We start from the raw sequence: 22390 nt of genomic DNA on the forward strand, positions 1-22390 counted from the left end.
TCTGCTACATTCTCACATATTGGCAGGATCTTCGCAGTACAGGGGAAACAGAGGGGGCAGAGCCTGCAGTCAGATCAGCCATCACAGCTTCTCCTCAGTCTCCCTTCCTCCTGCAAAAGTTTCTTTATTTTAGCTTTCTACAAGTGTCCCTGCTAAGCCTCTGCCAGCCCTGCACAGCCAGGAGTGCTGTCACAGTGGGGAGTGGGGGAAACCCCCCACCGTGCGGTGTCAAATGGTAAAAGGGGATCAGCCTGGCCAAAATGAGTAATAAGGGAGCAGGTCACCTCCTACAGTCGCCCTGGTAATCCCTCACCAAGGAGCAGGGAAGAGACGACCTGTTCATCCCAGTCATGGAGAAACAGGAGTCTCTATCTGAGGCAAGGCTGCAAGGAGAGGGGAACACATACAGCATATGGAGTTGGCAGGTAAGCAAAACCCATAACACACTTACCTGCCACAGACACACTGACTGGAACCAGTGCACTTGTGCTGCTGTCCACACCAACATTAAGGACACAGCACAAACCACAACCGCACAGGAATCCAGGACACCCATAGCTGCAATAAACACGAGACAGGGGAATGTCTAGCAAACATGCTGGACACCAAACATCACCAGCCATGTAACACAACACAAGACATACAACACCCTGAACATAACCCACGCAAACCAAAAGATAAGAAGGGAAAGAGACACCATAATAACATCAATGACCACAAGGGTGGCCCTCACTGGACAGATGGTAAAAGCCAGGACCAGTGAACCACCAGCATACACCAAGGCTGGAGGAACCCTCAGCTTCAGGCATCCAGCAGAGGCTAAATAGCCTAAGCAGCCACACCAACACACACATAAACCCAGTGTTCACAAAATACTAGGAAGGGATTTAACCCTTCCAACACCAGACAGAGTAAGGAAGCCACTTAAATGGGAAGTGCACACACAAGCATACCAAACCACACGTTACCACCGGCAACAGCATGCATGGCAACCATGTCACGTCAATCCCCCAGAAGGCCGAGACAATGCTCTCACAGCAACACATTGCCGCAGGCAACAGTGTGGCAACAGTGTCACAGCGCAAACCAAAGGCCGTTACAAGTGCCAGTCACAGAAGGAAAGCACATACATACAAGCAGGGTGCTTTAGGACCCAGACAGCAGCACACTCCTTCAGGCATGGACAAGGTAGCTCCTCCATGACACTGCAGGGATGGAGGAGACAGGCAGCTGTGAGAGAAGGACAGGAGGGGTATGGCTGCCAATAGCAAGGAAACCATCACTTAAAGGGGTTCTGCACTTTGTTTAAACTGATGATCTATCCCCTGGGTAGATCATCAGCTTCTGATTGGCGGGGGTCCGACACCCGGGACCCCGCCGATCAGCTGTTTGAGAAGGCAGTGGCGCTCCAGCAGCTCCGCGGCCTTCTCACTGTTTACCGCTGGCCAAGGGCGGACACAGACAGCAGAGGGCCCCTGTGCAAAGAATGGGACTGCGTATTCCGTCCTAACATTACTTATAGCAATACAAAACATACAAGGTAAGGCTACTTTCACACCTGCGGCACTACGCTCCGGTCACCTGATCCGGCAGAAAAATGCAAGGAATCGGCCGGACACAAATCACAGCATGCAGAGGTTTGTGTCCCGCTGATTCTCTGCATTTTTGCCAGATTGTGGCCGGATCTCTGCCATACCCCATTATAGTCAATGGGGCCAGCGGGCATTCTGTCTGCATCCAGCAGTGCCGGCTCCAGTGAATTCCAGCAGGCTGTTCTCTGCTGGAACAGCCTGCCAGAAGCACTAACGCAGATGTGAAAGTAGCCTAATACAGTTCCACATATCTCTTCCATCCAGTGAGGTCTCCTTTGATGTAGATATTCTCTGTCCTCATCTTCTCCTTTCAGACCAGACCACCATAATGATTTTTCAGCCATCTCTTCTCTCTGCAGAGTTTGACAGACAGACATCTTAGTTTCCTACTTTTCCATCATCCTCCCACCTCCTGAACACCCCATCCGGCCACCCCCAATACTGTGCCCACTGTGCTCCCTATACAGGTTACACACAGATAGTTCCCCTTCAATAATTATTGGCACACAGTGTCCTAAAAAATAACTGCGCCCAGAAAACAGTGTCCCTGACACTTATAGTGTAAACATAATGTTCCCCAAAAATAATTGTGCTAAGCTGATATCGTGCCAGGGTGCCCCCACAGTAATCCTGCTCCCCAAAGTCCCACCAATAGAAATAATTATCTACCAGACAACACAAAGTAGTAATAGTGCACCTACAGTAATAAATTCCCACTGTGTCCCAGAAGTAATAACGCTCCCATAGTCCCCATACTAGTATTCATGTTCCTCATAGTCCCTCAACTGTAATAAAGCCCACCATAATGCCCCTGGTAGTAATAATACTCTTTATAATGTGTTACAGTAAAAATAAAAATGCCCTGTTGTGTGGCAGTATAAAAAATACCTCCTCTTAGTGCCCCCTGTAGAGCCAATGTCCCCATAGTACCCTCATAATGTGTGCCAATGCCCCTTACTGTGTGCCCAAAAAACCTATTAGTGCCCCCAGTTGAGACAAGGTCCCCATAGTGCCCTATAATTTGTGCCAGTATAAAATACTCCTATATCGTGCCCCCCTTATCCCCATGGTGCCTGACAATGTGCCAGTATAAAATTCCCCCATAATGTGTGCCAGTATAATTCCCCTATATAATGACCCCAATAGTGCTTCTCTCTTATCTTCTCCATAGTACCCCCTATGTGTGCCAGTATATAAGATAGGGTCCCCAGTAGATGCCCCCATAGTGCTCCGCCTTTCTCCATAGTGCCCCTCATGTGTGCTAGTATATAAGATAGGGCCCTCAAAGTGCTCCTCCCCTCTATTGTGCCCCCCATGTCTGCCAGTATATAAGATAGGGCCCCAGAAGATGCCCCCATAGTGCTCCTTTCCCCCTTCTCCATAGTGCCCCACCATGTGTGCCAGTATATAAGATAAGGTCTCCATATTGCTCCCCCTCCATAGTGCCCCCATGTGTGCCAGTATACAAGATAGAGCCCCCCCCATAGTGCTCCTCCCCTCCATAGTGCCCCCCATGTCTGCCAGTATATAAAATAGGCAGGACCCTCATATGTCTATTGCTCAGCCCCCCCATATGTCATTTGCGGCAATAGGCCCCATATCTGTTGCTCAGGACCCCCCATATCAGATGCGCATTCACACCCCATATCAGTTGCTCAGACACCCCCCATATTAGTTGCTCATTCAGGCCCCCCCATATGTAATTTGCTCAGGACCCCCACCCATATCAGTTGCTCAGGACCCCCCATATCAGTTACTCAGGAGGACCCCCCCAATATTAGTTGTTTATTTATTCAGCCCCCCCCCCCCCATATCTCAGTTGCCCCCCCATATCGATGTGACAGACCCCCAGGGCCCCATCAGACCTCAGATCAGACAAAAAATAAATTATTAAAACTTACCTCTCCTGCTCCGCTGCTCTCCGTGTCCTGATGTGCCTGCCCTGCTGGTTTTCAACAGCCCGCGCTGCACAATCACGTGACCTGAATGCGTATAGCATCAGGTCATAGTGCGCGCTGTGCAGAGTCAGGCTGGAGGAGACCAGGGAGGAAGCGGAGCCGGTGGGGTAAGTAAGCGCCGATCTCTTGCATACTAGTGAGCACTTCTGGATGTGCTTGCTAGTATGCTACTAGTGAGCGCTTCCAGAACCTCTCACTAGTATGAATGGGCCCCCTCACACGCTGGGCCTCTGTGCAGCTGAACCGGCTGCACGGCTTATGTCCGCCAATGCCGCTGGCCCAGTGATGTCACGACTAGTATCACTGGCCTGGGCGGGGCTAAGCTCCATTCAAGTGAACAGAGCTTAGCCGCGCCCCAGGCCAGTAATACTAGTCGTGACGTCACCGGGCCAGCGGTAAACAGTGAGAAGGCCGCGGTGCTGCTGGAGCACCGGTGCCTTCTCAAACAGCTGATCGGCAAGAAGCTTGTGATCTATCCAGAGGATAGATCATGAGTTTTAAAAAAGTGCAAAACCCCTTTAAGAAGATATATTAGTGCTAACAGAGTGGCCAACCCCTTTAAAATATAAAAAAGTTATCCCATACAGTGAATAGCGTAACGTCTCGTCATTTTCTTATCACTATCTCCCCAAACATTTTTATAAAAAGTTATCAAAATATCATACAATTCCCAAAAGTTAGGGGGATCAGAATGTGGTATCACCGATTGGTACTGACATAGAGAATGAAGAGCACAAGTCATTTTTACTGCATAGTGAACACTGTAAAAAAAAAAAAAAAAGCTGTAAATCTGGCTGAATTGTTTTTTCCAATTCCACTCCATTTGGAATTGTTTTCCTGTTTTCTATTACATCCTATGCAATATTAAATGATAGCATTAGAAGTACAACTTGTCCCGCAAAAATCAAGCCCTCATAAGGCTATGTGAAAGGAAAAATAAAAAAGGTATGGCACTGGGAAAGCAGGGAATGAAAAACGAAAACGCAAAAATGGAAAAGTGCTGTGTCAGGAAAGGGTTAAAAAGGAGCCAACTTGATCTAACAATGTGCAATGTTTCATAAGTTTGATACAAAATGACAGCAACGCAGAATCATGCAAACTGATTAAAAAAATTCCCTGCATGATACATTTTCCACATTAAAGGGAACCTGTCACCAGGATTTTGGGTATAGAGCTGAGGACATGGGTTGCTAGATGGCTGCTAGCACATCCGCAATACCCAGTTCCCATAGCTCTGTGTGCTTTTATTGTGTAAAAAAAATGATTTGATACATATGAAAATTAACCTGAGATGAGTCAGAGCTTGAAAATATGACTCTTCTCTGGTCACACAAGTAAGATATGACTCTTTTAAGTTAATTTGCATATGTATCAAATCATTTTTTTCCACAATAAAAGCACAGAGAGCTATGGGGACTGGGTATTGCGGATGTGCTAGCGGCCATCTAGCAACCCATGTCCTCAGCTCTATACCCCAAATCCCCGTGACGGGTTCCCTTTAATTTTACTGGAGGCAACCTTGTTGCTATTTTCACATATTTACATTGTAGAGTGGCTGTGCTTGGTATCGTAGCTCAGGCCCATTCACTTCAATGAGGCTAAGCTGCTCCTAGGCCACGTGAACGAAGAAAGTGATGTCATTTGGCATAGGAAAAGCAGAGAGAAGGCCTAGGTGCTCAAAGGAGCACCACTGCCTTCTCGAACAGCTGATTGGCAGGGGCCCTGGGTGTCGGACCCCCACCAATCAGGTACTGATGACCTATACCAGGGATGGCCAACCTCAGGCTCTCCAGCTGTTGCAAAACTACAACTTCCAGCATACTCAGACTGCCTATAGCTATCAGCCTACAGCAGGGCACGGTGGGATATTTTTTTTAAGAAAAATATGCAAGTGAAAATGGCACAAATACATTGATAAATGTGGACCAAGGTACATGGTTGCACAAAGTATATTTCTATTTGGGTGCTGTTTATATTCACTAACCGCTCTCAAATACCTCTCACTGCTCTGTGTCCTAGACATGTAAAGCACAGTATCTAACAAAAGTGAGTACACCCCTCTATTTTTGTAAATTCTTTATGATATCTTTTCATGGGACAACACTGAAGATATGACACTTTAATACAATGTAAAGTAGTCAGTGTACAGCTTGTATAACAGTGTACATTTGGTGTGCCTTCAAAATAACTCAACACACAGCCTTTAATGTCTAAACCACTGCCAACAAAAGTGAGTACACCCCTAAGTGAAAATGGCCAAATTGTGCCCAATGAGCCATTTTCCCTCTCCGGCATTATGTGACTCGGTAGTGTTGCAAGGTCTCAGGTGTGACTGGGGAGCAGGTGTGTTAAATGTGGTGTTATAGCTCTCATACTGGTCACTGAGACAGGGGTGTGCTCACTTTTGTTGCCAGTGGTTTAGATATTAATGGCTGTGTGTTGAGTTAGTTTGAGGGCACACAAAATGTACACTGTTATACAAGCTGTACACTGACTACTTTACATTGTATCAAAGTGTCATATCTTCAGTGTTGTCCCATGAAAAGATATAATAAAATATTCACAAAAATGCAAGGGTTGTACTCACTTTTGTGAGATACTTTATATTAAAGGGGAGTCTTTCAGCTGTAAGGGATGGGTACAGCAGGACAAACACACCTTTTGTGGAGTTTTTATTATCCAGAGAAGTGTGAAACTGAATGTGTATTCTTCCAGGTTCTGCTCCTGCAAGTACACTGGAGATGGAGCTTCAACATGAAGTGTTCTCTGCATTGAGTTGCTTCACAGCCCCCCCCCTCTGCTCTGAGTCACAGTTGTAGCATCCAACCAGGAGACCACTACATTTGTCAATCAGAGCTGAGCGAGGGGCTGTGAAGCAGCTCAATGCAGAAAAAACTCCTAATGAACCATCGCCTCTTGGGAACTTGCAGGAGCAGAACCTAGCAGAATTAAATATTCTCACTACTCCTGATACTAAAAACTCCTCAAAAGTTATGTTTGTCCAGTTCTTCTCAGATCCTACCTAGTGCTGTCAGCATGTGTGTTGTCAATACTGCTGACAGACTCATTAAGAGGGGAATTATTAGCCAATGATTACTTAGTCCCTAAGATGAGATCAGCTCTAAAATGTGTTGTCCCTGCTGATGGGGAAACACTGTCTACATTTGGTTTCAAACCAAAAGGTCTGAATAAGAAGAGATTTTGGAAATTATAAACAAAACTTTATTTAAGCTTTACCTTTTGTTGGTTTTGTCCAAAATATTAAGGTTCTCATAAAAGCCTAATTAAGGTTGGATGCAACTAAGTACATGGTCTCATGTTCATTTCTGAGGGTGTCATGTAAAAGCATTTTCCCCTTCTAGTGGCCAAACAAAGCTTTCACAGAGATAACAGCTGATTTTGAGGGTACAACAAAATAAAGTGTTTGTTGTCCTTATGTGTATTTTGTTCCTCTGCGCTGCTAGATCCTCAGGGGTCAGTCCGTTCTCCATGTCAAACTTTTTCATATGATCCACTTTGCTCAGCAATGCGGGCATATGAACATAGGACACAGGTCTGCTGACAGGTGCCCTTTAAATATCCTTGTGCCTTCAGAGGCAGCATGGATCACCAGTGAACTTGTTTCCACGAATAACTTAAAAGTGGCTCTAAATTCCAACTGCAATGAAAAACCAAGCATTGTAAAGCTCCTGTTAAAATTAATGTGTGCACATTGCGTTCATTGGACACCCGAGTTCCTCCATAACTGTGCATGGCTTTAGCTATCCATTCAACAATTTTAGATACTATATTGTTCTAACTGACAGCAATTCACAAAGTATTTTCTCAACATGCCTGCTAAACCACACTGAATACTTTATCAAGCAATACCATATGAAGTTGTTGAACCTAAATGAGACCTACCTTTCAGGGTGGAGAGTCACGAGGCTACTGTAGATCTGTTTATTAGGCCACATCTGAAAAGAGTTTGGGTTAAACAGTTGAAATGCAGAAAACATTTGAGGGATGCTTCTGGGTAACCGTTTTTCTCTAGTACGTGAATGCTCTTGCATAGAAACATGTTTATGAATACTATTAGCAACTTTTAAGAATAAATCTGCTTGAATTTTAGCTTTTGTGGTCTTTTTGAGACCCCATGCTCATTGAGCTATAATAATATGTATAATCTAGTGCTCTGTATAGATGCTCAGTGGGGCCTCTGAAGCACATTTGGATTATCTAAAAAGCATCATTTTTCTATAAATGTAAGCTGAAGGAAATCTCTGAAGAGGACCTGCTTTATCTAACAGATATAATTTTTCTATAAAATGGAAGCTTCTTGTATAATGTCTTCATTTGTGATATCTCAACTTTGGTAACACTATCACTACTGCTCCCTGCTGACAAGTACATCCATTTCTCATTAAAGGTATTTCATGTTTTATTCAAGAATACAAATGAAGCTATCAGGGTCTGCAATAGGAATAATTGTATATAATGCCAGGCTCAAGATTTCTAATTAATATACGTTTAGCTCTTTCCATTGAATAGGCCTTCACAGTAGACATGTCTCAGACTGAATGAGAACATTAATCACAATGCTGAAGTTTTAATCTCTCGCTACATACTATATTTTATTGTCTTTCTTGTTTAACATTTCCTATTATGATTCATAGTATGTTGCTGTCTAAAATGTACCTTTCATTCTGTATGGGATATCTGGCTACCGATAAATGAGACAAACTTTTGGCAATTGAACATAACTGTTCCCCTAGTACATGTAATAGAGAAGCTTGTGTTAACATTATACAGGAGGCCCCAAGAAAAAGTAGCCTGCCTCCAGGGATTTTATGACAAGTGGATTTAATATATATATTTTTTTTTTTATTACCCACAAGTCATAAAAGATGCTTAAAGAGGTCCCGGTTCATGACTATGTATCTTTGGGCGCATTGGATTATGTTGGCTGATACTGCTTGAAGCTCTTCAACAGTGAAAAAAATGTAGTTTTTTTTCCGCAAATGGGACAACATGCCGCTCCTCATGGATCTCACTGACACGGGTTCATAAACTGTTTATGGAGGAGTGAACTGTGAGCAAGGGGTTATGGCCACCACGTGCCCCAGACTTATCCACATGTGATTTTTATCTGTGGGGAAATCCACATCCCCGGGATGAACTTAAGGAAAACATCACAAACACTATCCGCAGCATCACAAGCCATATCAGCCAACATAATCCATGCCCAAAGATGCGTCTTTCGTGACTTGTAGGTAACAAAAAAGTAAAAAAACAATCCACATCTCATACTAGTTTCTCACGGGCCACCTTGTAAAATTATATAAACTGTATGTTGGAGGAACCAAGTTGGGAATATGTATGAACGAAATGGGTTCCTTCAGGTTAGTACAATCTCTAAATGACTACTGCAGCCTCAATAGTGAGAACTGCAGCACAGCTATATATCTGCCTTTACATCCCCATAACAAGGTTAAGCAGCTCGGTCCATTCCACTGAATTGGCCAAAGCTGTAATACCCTGAACTGCTACTATATGCATGGTCGCATACTACTAGTGATGCAGCTCTTTCAGCTGATTGGCGAGGGTGCTAAGGGCTGGAACCCCACCAATCTGATACTTGTGGCCTATCAATATTCGAATTGCAGAAAACCATTTTAACGGGCAATTGTCAGCACATTTATACTGACGGAACCTCTAGGTGTAATGGCAACTTCCCCGTTGCTCCTAGAGGCTCATTTGCATATATGAAAACTACATTTTTCTCAGAAATGTGGGCACATATGAACAAGGGACCAACACAGATACCTTCAACTGCCAAGTGAACATGCAACAGGTCAACCAGTTTCATAGGTCCAAATCTGATGACAGATGCCCTTTAACACCTTAGTGACCAGCCTGTTTTGAGCCTTACTGACCAAGTGTTTTTCTTTCTTTTTTTTTTCATCATCACACTCCAAGAGCTAGAACTTTTTTATTTTTCCATCTATATAGCTTTATGAGGGCTTGTTTTTTGAGGGACAAGTTGTAGGTTTTTAATGGTGCCATTTTGAGGTACACAACTTTCTGATTATTAACTCTTTCTGGGAGGGAGATAAACTGCAATACTGCCACTGCGTTTTTACGTTATAAATTTTACGGCGTTCATTTTTCGGTATAAATAACATAATATCTTTATTCTCTGGGTCAGTACGATTACAGTTATACCAAATAGATATATATATATTTTTTTACATTTTACTACTTTTTTTGCAATAAAACCCCCTTTTCCGCTTCCCAAGACCCATAACTTTTTTTTTTATTTCATTTCAATGGAGTTGCGTGAGGGCTTGATTTTTCAAGACGACTTGTATTTTTTATTGGTATCATTTTGGAGTAAATGGCGCTTTTTGATCGCTTGTTATCATGTTTTTTTTCGGTGGCAACTAACTAATAAATTACCAATTCTGTATTTTTATTTTACAGCGTTAACCATAGGGGATAATTTACATGATATTTATGTAGTCTGAATCATTACTGATGCGGAAATACCAAACATATGGGGAAGATTTTTATTTTTTTCATTGAAAATCATATTTTCAATGGAAAAAAAAGCTTAATTTTTCTTATTGAATAGATTATTATTATTATTATTATTTTTAACTTTTTTTTACCACTTAATGCTGGAAATTACTGAAGGCTGGTCTGGGGCCTACATCAGACCCCAGAGAGTCTTCACAAACATCGGCACCCCGCGATCGCATTTGCGGAATGCCGATGGGAGACAGAAGGAGTCTGCTCCCTCTGTCAGCATTTTACATGTGGCGGGCACTAAGCCCCATTTACCTCAATGGAACTAAGCTGCAATATTAGACAACCTGTGGACAGCTTTTCCACTGTTTTTAGATGAAAGCATTCATGTTTTTCTAATCCTGGCAACCATTTTAACCTTTTATACCAGAACAAACAACTTTCACTCCACACAAGACACACAGGTCTTCACAGAGATCACAGGTGTTTTCTTTACATTAATCACTGCAGTTTGCTACATGCAACTCCAGGTAAATATTTCACTCATCCCAGGCACAGAACTATTTGTCAGGTTCAACGACACTCTTTCTAGAGCCCCATTCCCCAGAGCCCCAGATACTGCTCAAGGGCCCAACTCACATTGTCCCCTTTTTACGGACAAATACCTTCATTCTGGAATACCACAATTAGAACCACAAGGCAACATCTCTGGCTACACTATAGGTCCACTCCATTCCCCAGAGAACTGGTTTGTATCACAGCACTGACCAGGCCCAGCTACAGCCTACTCCAGGGTTGAGCTCAGTATCATTCACTCCTCCCTGGCTCCCTCGGGCTGACATTATCTCAACAGATGCAGAAGACTCTCCCAGAGATTGCCCCACCCAGGCTGAAATCCCAATCAGCCTATACGGCTTCAGCGGGGCCTACCCTAGACCCAGACTACCAAGTAGTTACCCACATAATTAATTGTCTAGCCCCCATGACCATTTTTCAAGCTCTTTTTCAGTAAAGCAATCAAACTGCTTCCCTATTGGAGACTAACATCATTGAAACAGCCTCCAACCCACCATCTGTCCCTCAACACTGAGTTGAGAGCTAGACACCTGACTTTACTTTCCTATAACAGGGTAATATACCTTCAGTCCATTCCACTGAATTGGGCAAAGCTGTAATAGCACCCACTGCTACTATATGCGCGTCATGCAGATAAAAGAAGATATAATGATCCAAACTTCAGCCCACCAATGTGTCTCCAGATGAACAAGCCCTCTGTGGCATGTAATTCACCATAGCATCCAGGGTGGACAGGTTTTTCAGGCACCTCCCACATTACCTTCTCTATTGTCAAAATTACTTCCATCCACTATCACCTTCACTTTCCCAATATAGTAGCATTGCGTAGTGCTGCAACACCACCATTCCCAGCATCTGACAGTGCTCGAACATAGACCACCTAGTATTGTGTTCGATGTCTCACCACAGCCCAGTGGAGAAGGTTCCTTAAATGGAGGGGAGCACAGCACAACTTGCAAACCATACACAGCATACACAAGAGACAGTGACAAAATGATTAGAGATGAGCAAATGTTTCTAAAATTTGATTCGGCCAGTTCGCAGAATTTTTCTAAACGATTTGATCCAAATTTATTTGTGGCGAATCGCGTTAAAAAACAGCTATTTCTTGGCTGCAGAGAGCTTGTATAGTGGTGTAGAACACTATGTATTGCAGTAACATGCATAGGGAGTCTGCTGAGGTAGTGAAACAATACTGTGAGTCAGTATGACACGCAGAAGACAGGCATTGCTCTTAGAATCACTGCACACTTCACTTATTTGGGCAGTTACGGGGCCAAACTGACCAAATAACTCAAGTATGAACTCAACCTTATAGGTCATTGTTAGCGTCAAGAAGAAGCGCACTCCTTTTCCACCGTTGTCAGATGATTCCACATAGATGTCTACAGAACCGGTTCTATTAAACGCTTATACAAGTAGAGCCCCTCCGACAGAGTGGAGGATTGTCAGCAGTAAGTTTGTATTGATGTCACTGATTATTTTGCCCTTCCTCTCATCCATCAGAACAATAACCCCCATAAAACGGATCCTGCCTTCACTCGGACAGCATTTGGTCAGTATTTCATCAGTATTGCTAATGCCAAAAAAGACAGGAGTGGATCCAAAACAGAGATGACACGTGAATAGAATGTTTGCATGTCTTCTGTGTTTTGTACCCACTCCTGCTTTTGGCTACCAAATCATAAGCCAATTCTGATGGGACCATACAGGCCTTACAGTTGCTACACAGACAGGATTCGTTGTGCGCCTCATTTTTCCTTCCTTCTGACAGATCAGAAGAAGGGTCAAATAAATGGTGATGTCATCCAGGCCAAAAAAGCAAAATAGTGGAGTGGGGAGAGTGGGAGAACAGCTTGAGAATTCCACAGAGTGGCCCAATGACATAGTGGTGAGGTGGAAGCAGCATGAGGAGACCACAGAGTGACCCAGTGACATAGTGGTGAGGGGGCAGCAGCATGAGAAGGCCACAGAGTGGCACAATGACATGAGTGTGACAAGAGTGCCACCCTTCCCCTAGCAGCCATGGCAGTTGAACGTGAGCGCAGAGGACCAGTCAGACCTGTAAGAGGATGGACAATGGCGCAGATAGGCAGTGACCAACTGACTACATAGGATGTCTCTATAGTAGTTCAGCTTGTCCTCCCTCTCAGCGGGTGTAAAAAAGGCCCCCATTTTGGAGCGGTAGCGAGGGTCTAAAATGGTGGAGAGCCAGTAGTCATCCCTCTGGCGAATGGTGACAATTCAGCTGTTACTATGCAAGTGAGCAGGCATTGGACCATTTCTGCAAGTGACTCAGAGGGACGCCCTGCCTCCATCTCCACTGCATACTGCCACGGTGTGCCTGGGTCATCTGCCTCATCTTCCTTATCTCCCTCTTGCTCCTCTGGCTGCTCCTGCTCCGCCTCTCTTATTACCTGTGTAGAAAAACCACCCATTTCGCAACACATTGCTTGTGCTCCAATGTCCTCCTCCTCCTCCAGTTCAGCCCCCACAGGGCTCATGTGGCTGGGAGATGTAGGCGGGACGTCTCCAGTCCCCTGACCAACCAGATTTACCAGCATCTTTTCCAGGATATGAATCAGTGGAATGACATTGTTCATCCCATAGTCCTGGAGACTGACAAAGTGGCCTTCTCAAAGGGCACAAGCAAACGGTAGGTGTCACTCATGAGTTGCCACTGGCTAACATCGAAGTTACACAGGGGAGTACCTCTGTTCGCTTGGATCATCAAGAAATCGTTTATGGCCTCTCTGTTCGTATAGTCAGTCCAACATATGAAGGGTGAAATTTCGGGTGGAAACATTGCATATTAGCCTATGTTGGGGGACGCCGCTCAAGGAGGGTGTGCTTGGTGGTGTACGAGTGGCTGAAGTGCATGCAAAGTTTCCTGGCCATTTTTAGGATGTCTTGCAAATGGGTGGAAGACTTTAGGAACCGCTTTACAACATGATTGAAAACGTGAACCATGTAGGGCGCATGGTTCAACCCTCCTTGACGCAGTGCCGACACCATGTTCTTCCCGTTGTCAGTCACCATGGTTACGATTTTGAGTTGTCGCGGAGAAAGCCAGGATTTATTTCTTGATAAAGGACACAGAGCAGTTCCTCCCCTGTGTGACTCCATTCGCCCAGGCAAACAAGGTGTAGAACAGCGTAACAACGCCGTGACCTGCACATGTGGTATTCTGGAGGATCACTGTGAATTGTCCATACAGTGGAGGCTGAGGACACGGTGGAGGATGAGTGAGTGAGTGTCTGTCAGTGAGTTTCTGTGTGTGTGTGTGTTTCAGTGGGTAGGTGTATGTCTGTCAGTGAGTGTCTGTCAGTGAGTTTCTGTGTACGTCATTCAGGGAGTTTTCTGAGTGCGTGTTTGTCTGTCAGTATGTGTGTGTGTGTGTGTGTGTCAGTGACATGAGGGGGCGGCAAAAATCCTTGCACCGGCCCTGTTCACCGCAGAACGGCTAATAAGAAGTACTTATGTTTCCTATTAATGAACACCAACAATGAAGTTTCACTGCAGAACGGCTAATAAGACATATTCTTTTTCCTATTAATACACCCCAAAAAAATGAATATAAAAATTAAAATTCACTGCAGAACAGCTAATAGGACGTACGTATCTATCCTATTAATGCACCCTGTCAATGGCTGTAGTACAATGGAACTTCACCGGTGAACACCCAAATATTTTTTTTTGCCACTCATACACACCAAAAGGGGATTACATTTTCTCACTACACCACACAACGGCTAATAAGCCCTTTTTCTTTTTCCCCACTAATACACACCCCAAAAAAACTTTATAACATAACTACAGCCGTGAACAGGAGAAAAAATTTTTTTTTGCCACTAATACACGCCAAAAAGGGCTGTAATTTTCTCACTTCACCACACAATGGCTAATAAGCCCCTTCCCCTCCCCCCCCCCCCATTAATGCCTCATTCACACATCAGTGATTGGTCAGTTTTTTCCATCAGTGATTGTGAGCCAAAACCAGGTGCGGCTATAAACACAGAACAGGTGCAGATCTTTCTCTTATACCTTATGTCTGTGGAGGCTCCAATCCTTGGCTCACAATCAATGATGGAAATCACTTACCAAATCACTTACCAAAAATGCCAAAAAGAGCTTTAATTTTCTCGCTTCCCCACACAACAGCTAATAAGCCCCTCCCCCCACTAATAAACACCCCAAAAAGTTTTAGATCATATAACTGTGGCCATGAATAAATATTTTTTTTTGCCACTAATATACGACAAAAATGGCTGTAATTTTCTCATTTCACCACACAACAGCTAATAAGCCCTTTCCCCCCCCCCCCCCACTAATACACACCAAAAAAAAAGGTTTTAGATCATATAACTGTAGCCGTGAATAAAATAAATTTTTTCCACTAATACACGACAAAAAGGGCTGTAATTTTCTCGCTTCACCACACAACAGCTAATAAGCCCCTTTTTTTCCCCGAATAATACACGACAAAAAAAAGGTTTTAGATCATATAACTGCGTCCGTGAACGCCAAAAAAAAGGCTTTAGAACATAACTACGGCCGTGAACGGCAATCAATATTTTTTTTGCCACTAATACACGCCAAAAAGGGCTGTAATTTTATCACTTCACCACACAATAGCTAATAGGCCTTTTTTCCCCCCACTAATACACGCCACAAAAAGGCTTTAGAACATATATATATATATATAACTGCATCGCACAAGTGCTAATAAGACCCCAATAACAAGTTTGCTGTAATTACAGATATATTGCAAACCTGGAATGAGCAGCAGTATAATTGCAATTTGGATCCCCAGTCAGTGCAGCAAGGTGTAATAGGATTGTTCCCATTACCCAGACTGCACACTCCCCTATTGAACCCTGTTCTGCTTCAATACTGTGTAATATTTCCTCCCTATCCTTTCCCTATACTTCTAACGCCCTTTCCCTGAACTTCTATTGAGCAAAATATACATTTTCTTTCCTAGCACTGTCCCTAGCGCCTGCTAACGTCTCTCCCTACACTAAGAACACTGGAAAATGGCTGAATTTAAGATGGTTGAGTCTAATTATAGAGTTGTGACATCACAGGGCTTGCTGGCTGCTGATTGGCTGCATGAATGGCATTGTAGGTGATCCCTCGTTCCCAGAGTTCTTCTCTCCATGTCCTAACATGTGCAGCAGTCATTTTAGGAAAAAATGCGATTCGTTACCACAAAGCGTGAGGAAATTCGGATTTGGTGCGAATCAAATAATTCCTGAAATTTGGATCAAATTCCACTTAATCAGCTTCGATTCGCTCATCTCTAATAATGATGCAAACACAACAGCCAACTGTCCTCCTGGGTGTTCTTCTGCTCCAATTCCTCTCTTCTCCTAAAGCACCTTGAGCAAGGCTGGACTGAGGTTCACCACAATCTTTCTCACCAGCACCATATGGCTTCAGCCACAGTTTGACTCACTTCCTAGAAACAGCTTTACATATAATCTCCCAGAACGACCAGTGATTATTGTACATTGGACAACGTTCAGGCAGGGTGGTGTACAGCAGGACACAGCAAAATACAGTATATACAACTTATACACATGGATACAAGATGGACAAACATATACACGAAGCTTAAAAAAAAAAAATATCTATCAGTTTGTTCTGTTTAGTTCTAGTAAGAAAAAGAAGATACAAAGGAGGAAGTGAGAATGGAGGCGTACAAAGTCTGTGTCAGCATCATCTCCACATACTGCTCTGCCTTCAGGTTTACACAGAGATCATATTTATACTATTCTTCTCTATTTTCCTCTTATAGAAGAGTCTCCCACTCATCTTCTAGAAGTTGGCATCAGTTGAGGAGGTTATTGTTTAATGTGACTTAAGTGCACTGAACACATATCAGCTTAAGAAAGCCAGAGTAGTGTTATTCGACAGAATTGAAGCTTTCAGAAAGCAGCTTTTTAAACTTCATTGCTGCTACCACAAACCCATTTTACAATAATAATAACATCAAGCTACTCCAAGGACTTCTCTAGAGCCATAGGTCTCACATTAGCATGCCCACGTACTTGGATAAGAGAATGAAGAGTGGTATCCTTTAATGTAGCAAACAGATAAACACGCATGGTATTTGCACTTCTCTATAGACCTACTGTATGACTGATATAAGGGTAGCAGAATGCATTCTCAAAATGTTAAAAGAAAGGAATGTTTTTGTTTGGTTAATAGCTGATCAAGGTCAAAAATCCCTAAGGAGGATGCATGAGTTATATTAGAACAGTAATAAATGGAAGCAAAAGAAATTTGCATACAAAGGCAAAATAAAAAGATTTTTGTAATGTGAATTTTGCACTATGACCCTGGCAGGAATTTCTAAGCCTTTACGAACAATAGCACTTATAATTAAAGCAGAACTAGATAGCCGAGTTTGCTGAACTGAAAATAAAATTTATTAGAAATGGGTGATAGGTTTAAAACAGTTGAATGCATAAACATTTTACAGGGTCTTAGAACTCATTATCTTTCATTATTAACGCATTACAGCAAAGGAATTTGTAAGCATAGAAGATGCCATAGCATGGGGGTGCAGGTAGCATTAACTATGCTCAACCATATGACCTCATGGCACTGCTTTAATATTCTTTTCACAATTTACTCACTACAGGTATATTATCTAAAACGGCATTTAAAGCCAACTATTTACTACTGTTTGCTTAGCGATCTAAGGCTACACTGACAATATAAACCACTGCCACTATAAAGCTAGAGTACAAGTAGATACAAATAAATACAATATTTCATGTAGGGCATGGAAATAATACCAATAAATAGTGTAAACAAGGCTATATCCTTTTACATTTAAACCCTCCTGGTTGATCCAGAAGACAACAAAATACTTGTTATTAGAGTGAAAAAATCTGCCTTGGAAATTTTTTTCCATGATGACTACTAACTAGTACTAATATTCTGTATAATGCAAATTTATTTGGTTGCCAGCTCCCAGAATCTTTCTTTCACTTCTGTGGGAGTTACAAGAACAACTAAGTAAGTTTGCATGATGGGAGTTGTAGTTTCGCAGCAGCTGGAGTGTTGAAGGCTGCTGATCCCTGTTCTACAGTATGAGGGCTTATACACACGGCCCTCGCCCGGCCATGCCTGTATTGCGGGCCGCAAACAGCTTAAATGGGTCCGCAATCCATAAGGTATGGTGCCGAAAGGAGGCATGGAACACCACGGAAGCAGCACTGTAGTGCTTCCGTGGAGTTTCTGTCTGTCTCCTCGCTGCAAAAAGTTACAGCATGCACTACTTTTTTGCGGTGCGGATGGCTCATGGACCCATTCAAGTTGAATGGGTTTGGATGCGGAATCTGCACGAGGACCGCAAATTGCAGTCCCCAATGCACGGATTGCCTGATCAATGGCCATGTGAATGAGCCCTTATAGGTATAGCAATGAAGAAAGCTTTTCATAGTTGGAGATGATATTTCTTTTTTCTCATCTGTAAAAGCTGATCTGGTATCTTCTGTAGAGGTGCAAGTTAATGACATGCAGTGGAACATTTATCAAGTCAGGTACACCAGTTTTGTGGTCTAAAAATATTGTAATGCCCAAGTCTAATGCCCATTTTTTTGACATTTGGGGAAATTTTGCGACTTTAGGTAAACCTTACAGCTAGTTGCAATAAAGACATTTTCTTGGTAAGAATAGGCAGGTTAACATGGGTATGTGTGCTGGTCCTGTTTCTTAAATGATGCTATACAAAGAGGCTAACATTCCATAGTAAAACTACCACATATAACTGCACTATTGTTAAAATAGCCACACCTATTTTATTGTACAGCATCAGGTTAACAAAATAAAGGAGCATTTTTTTTATAGGAAATTAGTCTCAACACTAAGGATATACCAAATCTACCAGTATTTGAATTTTCCACTCCGTACTTTTGTATGTACTCTCCTAGATTAGGTTCATGTAAAAATTTCCACTGTGAAAGATTTTGCTGCAGGTTGAACCATTAAAAATCACTGAAGTATTAAACCTACTTTAAAACGTAACTTTTATATGACGATATTAGTAAAATAATTCCCACAAAAACAAATGTTATTTTAGATAGCTGCAAATAAATCTAGCGAAGTATAGATAGGGCATACAGTACTCCGGATACACAAATACTACACGTTAGGTCATATGTGGCCACTCATGATTAATACATATTAGGTCATATCTGACCACTCACGATTCAGACGTTCGGTGTTTGTTGATGGATATTCGCAAGGTTCCCAGATTCCCGGTCGTCTGATGTCTTGATCTTGCTGGAGATATGGTCCTTCCGGCTGTAGGTATTCCAGGGTTCAAAAGAAGGGATATATTAGGGCGCAAAAAAATGGGAGATCTAGCCCTGCACAAATAGCTATCCCTGCCTAAAAGTGGAGATGGCCCCCGCCTAAATGCAGAAGTATCACTCCCTATTGGAGCGACCCCACTTATCGACGGCTGTACCCTGGATACTAACCCTAAAAAATTACTCCCAATTGGCAGTCCTAAATCCCGACGCGTTTCCTCTGTCACAATAGTGTGACAGGTTCATCAGGGGATGAAAACGATGTATGATGGCTTAATAGCCTAGCTAGATGCTGTTGCTGGTCATGCTAGATGAAGCAGACAGTCCAGAATGATGCTGGATACTGCTGCCCTTAAATACCCCATAGTTGGTTAGAAATTCCTTACCGGTGTGTATAATTGTTGCACACATCGCGGCGTGCGTTCCACATGGCGCCGGTTTCCTCATGAGTAAATGAGACGCATCAGCGTCATTGGATAGTGTACAGGAAGTGTTTCGCCAACTGGCGACGTCACTTCCTGTATGTGAGCCGCATCGTGGAACGCATCTTCAGTGGCGATTCAAAGTACAGGAAGTGACGATGCTTCCTGTGTATGAGACGCACATGGAACGCATCTCCGTCTATTTAAATCCACGAGATACTACACTTCCTATGTTTAATACATATATATAGCGCACTTTTGATTTATATATATAAGGAACGCTATCAGGCACAGGCACAGTGAAGTATAATCTCTGGATATATAATTTAATATGGAACGCCACAATTAAAGATATAAACAGCTTCGTCAACCCTTCGTGGTGACGTGATGACGTAGTGGACGTCGCGCTCCCGGCTCTCCCCGCTGCTCTGCTACCTCGCTGCCGCTTCGAGTATGCTGGCGTCTGTGTGCCGAATCCTCCATCTACCTTCTCTGTGACCGGGACCGTGTGATCAGCGCTGCTGCCTTTTGCCCAAAGCCTGCCACGCTGCTGATATCGGCTGTTAGGTTCAGGCTGCCTCCGGCTCTTTCTTGATTGTGCCGTGCCTGATGCTGCCGCTCCTGCCTCCTTTCCTGCTCTCCATTTTACTGTGAACAGTTTTGCCGTCTGGAGGTTTTCTCTCCTTTACCTCCGTGGAGTGTGCCTCCGGTTCCTGCCTGATCCGCTACCCCCCCTTGCTCTGATGTCAGTGAGTAACCTTGTGTTCCCTCATATCTGATGATTTTTTGAAGAAGCTATAAGCTTCTCTCCTCTAGTGACTAACCTCCCTATAAACTGCTGACTCCAACTAACCTTGAATGGACTTTGAATAAGTTGTGTATGATTGCATATGATTATAAGCTGCATTTGATCATAAGATCACAAGAAAGCCAACTTTAAAGTCTAAAATATAAGCTGGAGAAGGGGGGAAAAAAAAAAAAAAAAAAAAAAAGGAAATAAGAGGAGAAAGAGTATAAAGAAGAGTGGACATAAAAAAATAAAAAAAAAAAGGAAGAGTGAAAAAAAAAAAAAGGGAAAATAAACAAGAACTAAGAAGAAGGCACTGAAAAAAAAAAAAGGAAAAAAAAAAAAGGAAAAGGGGGATAAGGAAAAAAAAAAGGAAAAAAAAAAAGGAAAAAAAAGAAAAAGAAAAGGAACAAAAAAAAAAAAAAAAAAGAGAAAGAAGGAGAGCAAAAAAAAAAAAAAAAAAAGGTATATATTTAAAAGAGAGAAAGGAGGCGGAATAAGGGGAAAAAAAAAATCAAATAAATATCTAAAAAAAATATATTTAAAAAAAAAAAAAAAAAAATTAAAAAATAAAGAGGAATAAGATATGGGCCCAAAAGCCCCAAGGCGTTCGACCGATCTATCAGGTCAGAAACATGGGTCTAGAACGGCTGAACCAACAAAACTTGACCAGTTTCTGAAATCCCCAAGGGTCAATACGAGGGGCGGACAAAAGGAATTCTCTGAAAAAAAAAATTATGAATTAGAGGTAACTGAGCGAGAAATACAAAAAGGCGCTAGATACCCTGAGGAGGAGGATGGAATAATGGGGGAAGTTATCCCTGATGACAATTCGTCCCCGCTGGAAGAAATACTCCTAGCGGTTAAACAGAACGGAGATTTAATACAGGTGGTTACAACCCAACTTGGATCTATTCAAGTTGATGTGGGACTAATAAAAGATGAATTGACCAAAATGCGAGACAGACTCAACACCCTTGAAAGTTCTGTCACCCTTATACAGAAGGAATCCAAAAAAATAAATACGGAAGTTTCTATACTTAAAGTGGAAAATAATCTCCTGAAGAAAAAGGTAGTGGACCTTGAAGATAGGTCACGAAGATATAACGTGAGAATAATAGGGATTCCAGAGGGTGAGGAAGGAAAAAATCCAACCGAATTTGTACAGAAACTAATTCTTGAGAACTTTGGTAAAGAGTCATTTTCTCCTCTTTTCATGATTGAAAGAGCTCATCGGGTCCCAGGAGGAAAACCAATTCCAGGGAGACAACCTCGGACAATCCTTGCTAAGTCACTGACTTCAGGGGACAGAGATGTCCTCCTGAGAAGGGCGAGGGAATCCTCACCGGTTGTGTATAACGGGATTAGACTGGCCTTTTTTCCTGACTTTTCGAAAGAAATACAAGAAAAGAGACGCACATTCATGATTGTTAAAAAGAAGCTAAGAGAGAGGGATATTAAATATTCTCTTATATTCCCGGCCAAACTGCGGATTATTTTTGAAGATAAAACTTTTTTTTTTGATACCTCAGAAGAAGCCGCGGACTGGATTGAGCGAAACAATCGATGACTCAATTGGGTTATGAATTGACGGGAATAATTAGTAATATAAGGGGCTCATACCCCTAAATGTAGTCTTCCTTGCTTCAAAATGGCGGTGTGGGGGTGGTTGACTGGGGGGAGGGTCGAGGGTTGGTCATAGGAAAGAAATCTACTACAATATGTGGTGGGTTGCCTGTGGGAGGGGGGTGAGGGGGGGGGTTGGGTTGTGGTGCGTCAAAGTAGGTGTGGTTCCCTTTTTTTTCAGTTTATTATTCTCTTTTTCCATCTTGTTTTCTCCTTTTTCCCTCTCTCCTAATCTTCCATTTAACCATTGTTGATGACGATGATTAGAATTTTTTCTTGGAATGTACGTGGTTTGGGGGAAAGAGGTAAGAGACAAGCGGTTTTTGACTTGACTCAGGCCCATCTACCAGCAATAGTATGTTTGCTCGAGACCCATCTTACTGAGGAGACCACTAGAGTGGTCGACAGGGGATGGGCTGTGCATACGTATCATTCTACCCTCTCCAATTACTCGAGAGGTGTTACGGTGTTGATACATAGACTTATTGACTTCGTTTGTGAGGCATCCTCTGTCGACCAACAGGGAAGATTTATTTTTCTATATTGCAGGTTAGGGGGAGAGTTATGTATTTTGGCCTTTGTCTATATCCCTCCG

Source organism: Bufo gargarizans, chromosome 2 (assembly GCF_014858855.1).
Source record: "Bufo gargarizans isolate SCDJY-AF-19 chromosome 2, ASM1485885v1, whole genome shotgun sequence".
Lineage (NCBI taxonomy): Eukaryota > Metazoa > Chordata > Amphibia > Anura > Bufonidae > Bufo > Bufo gargarizans.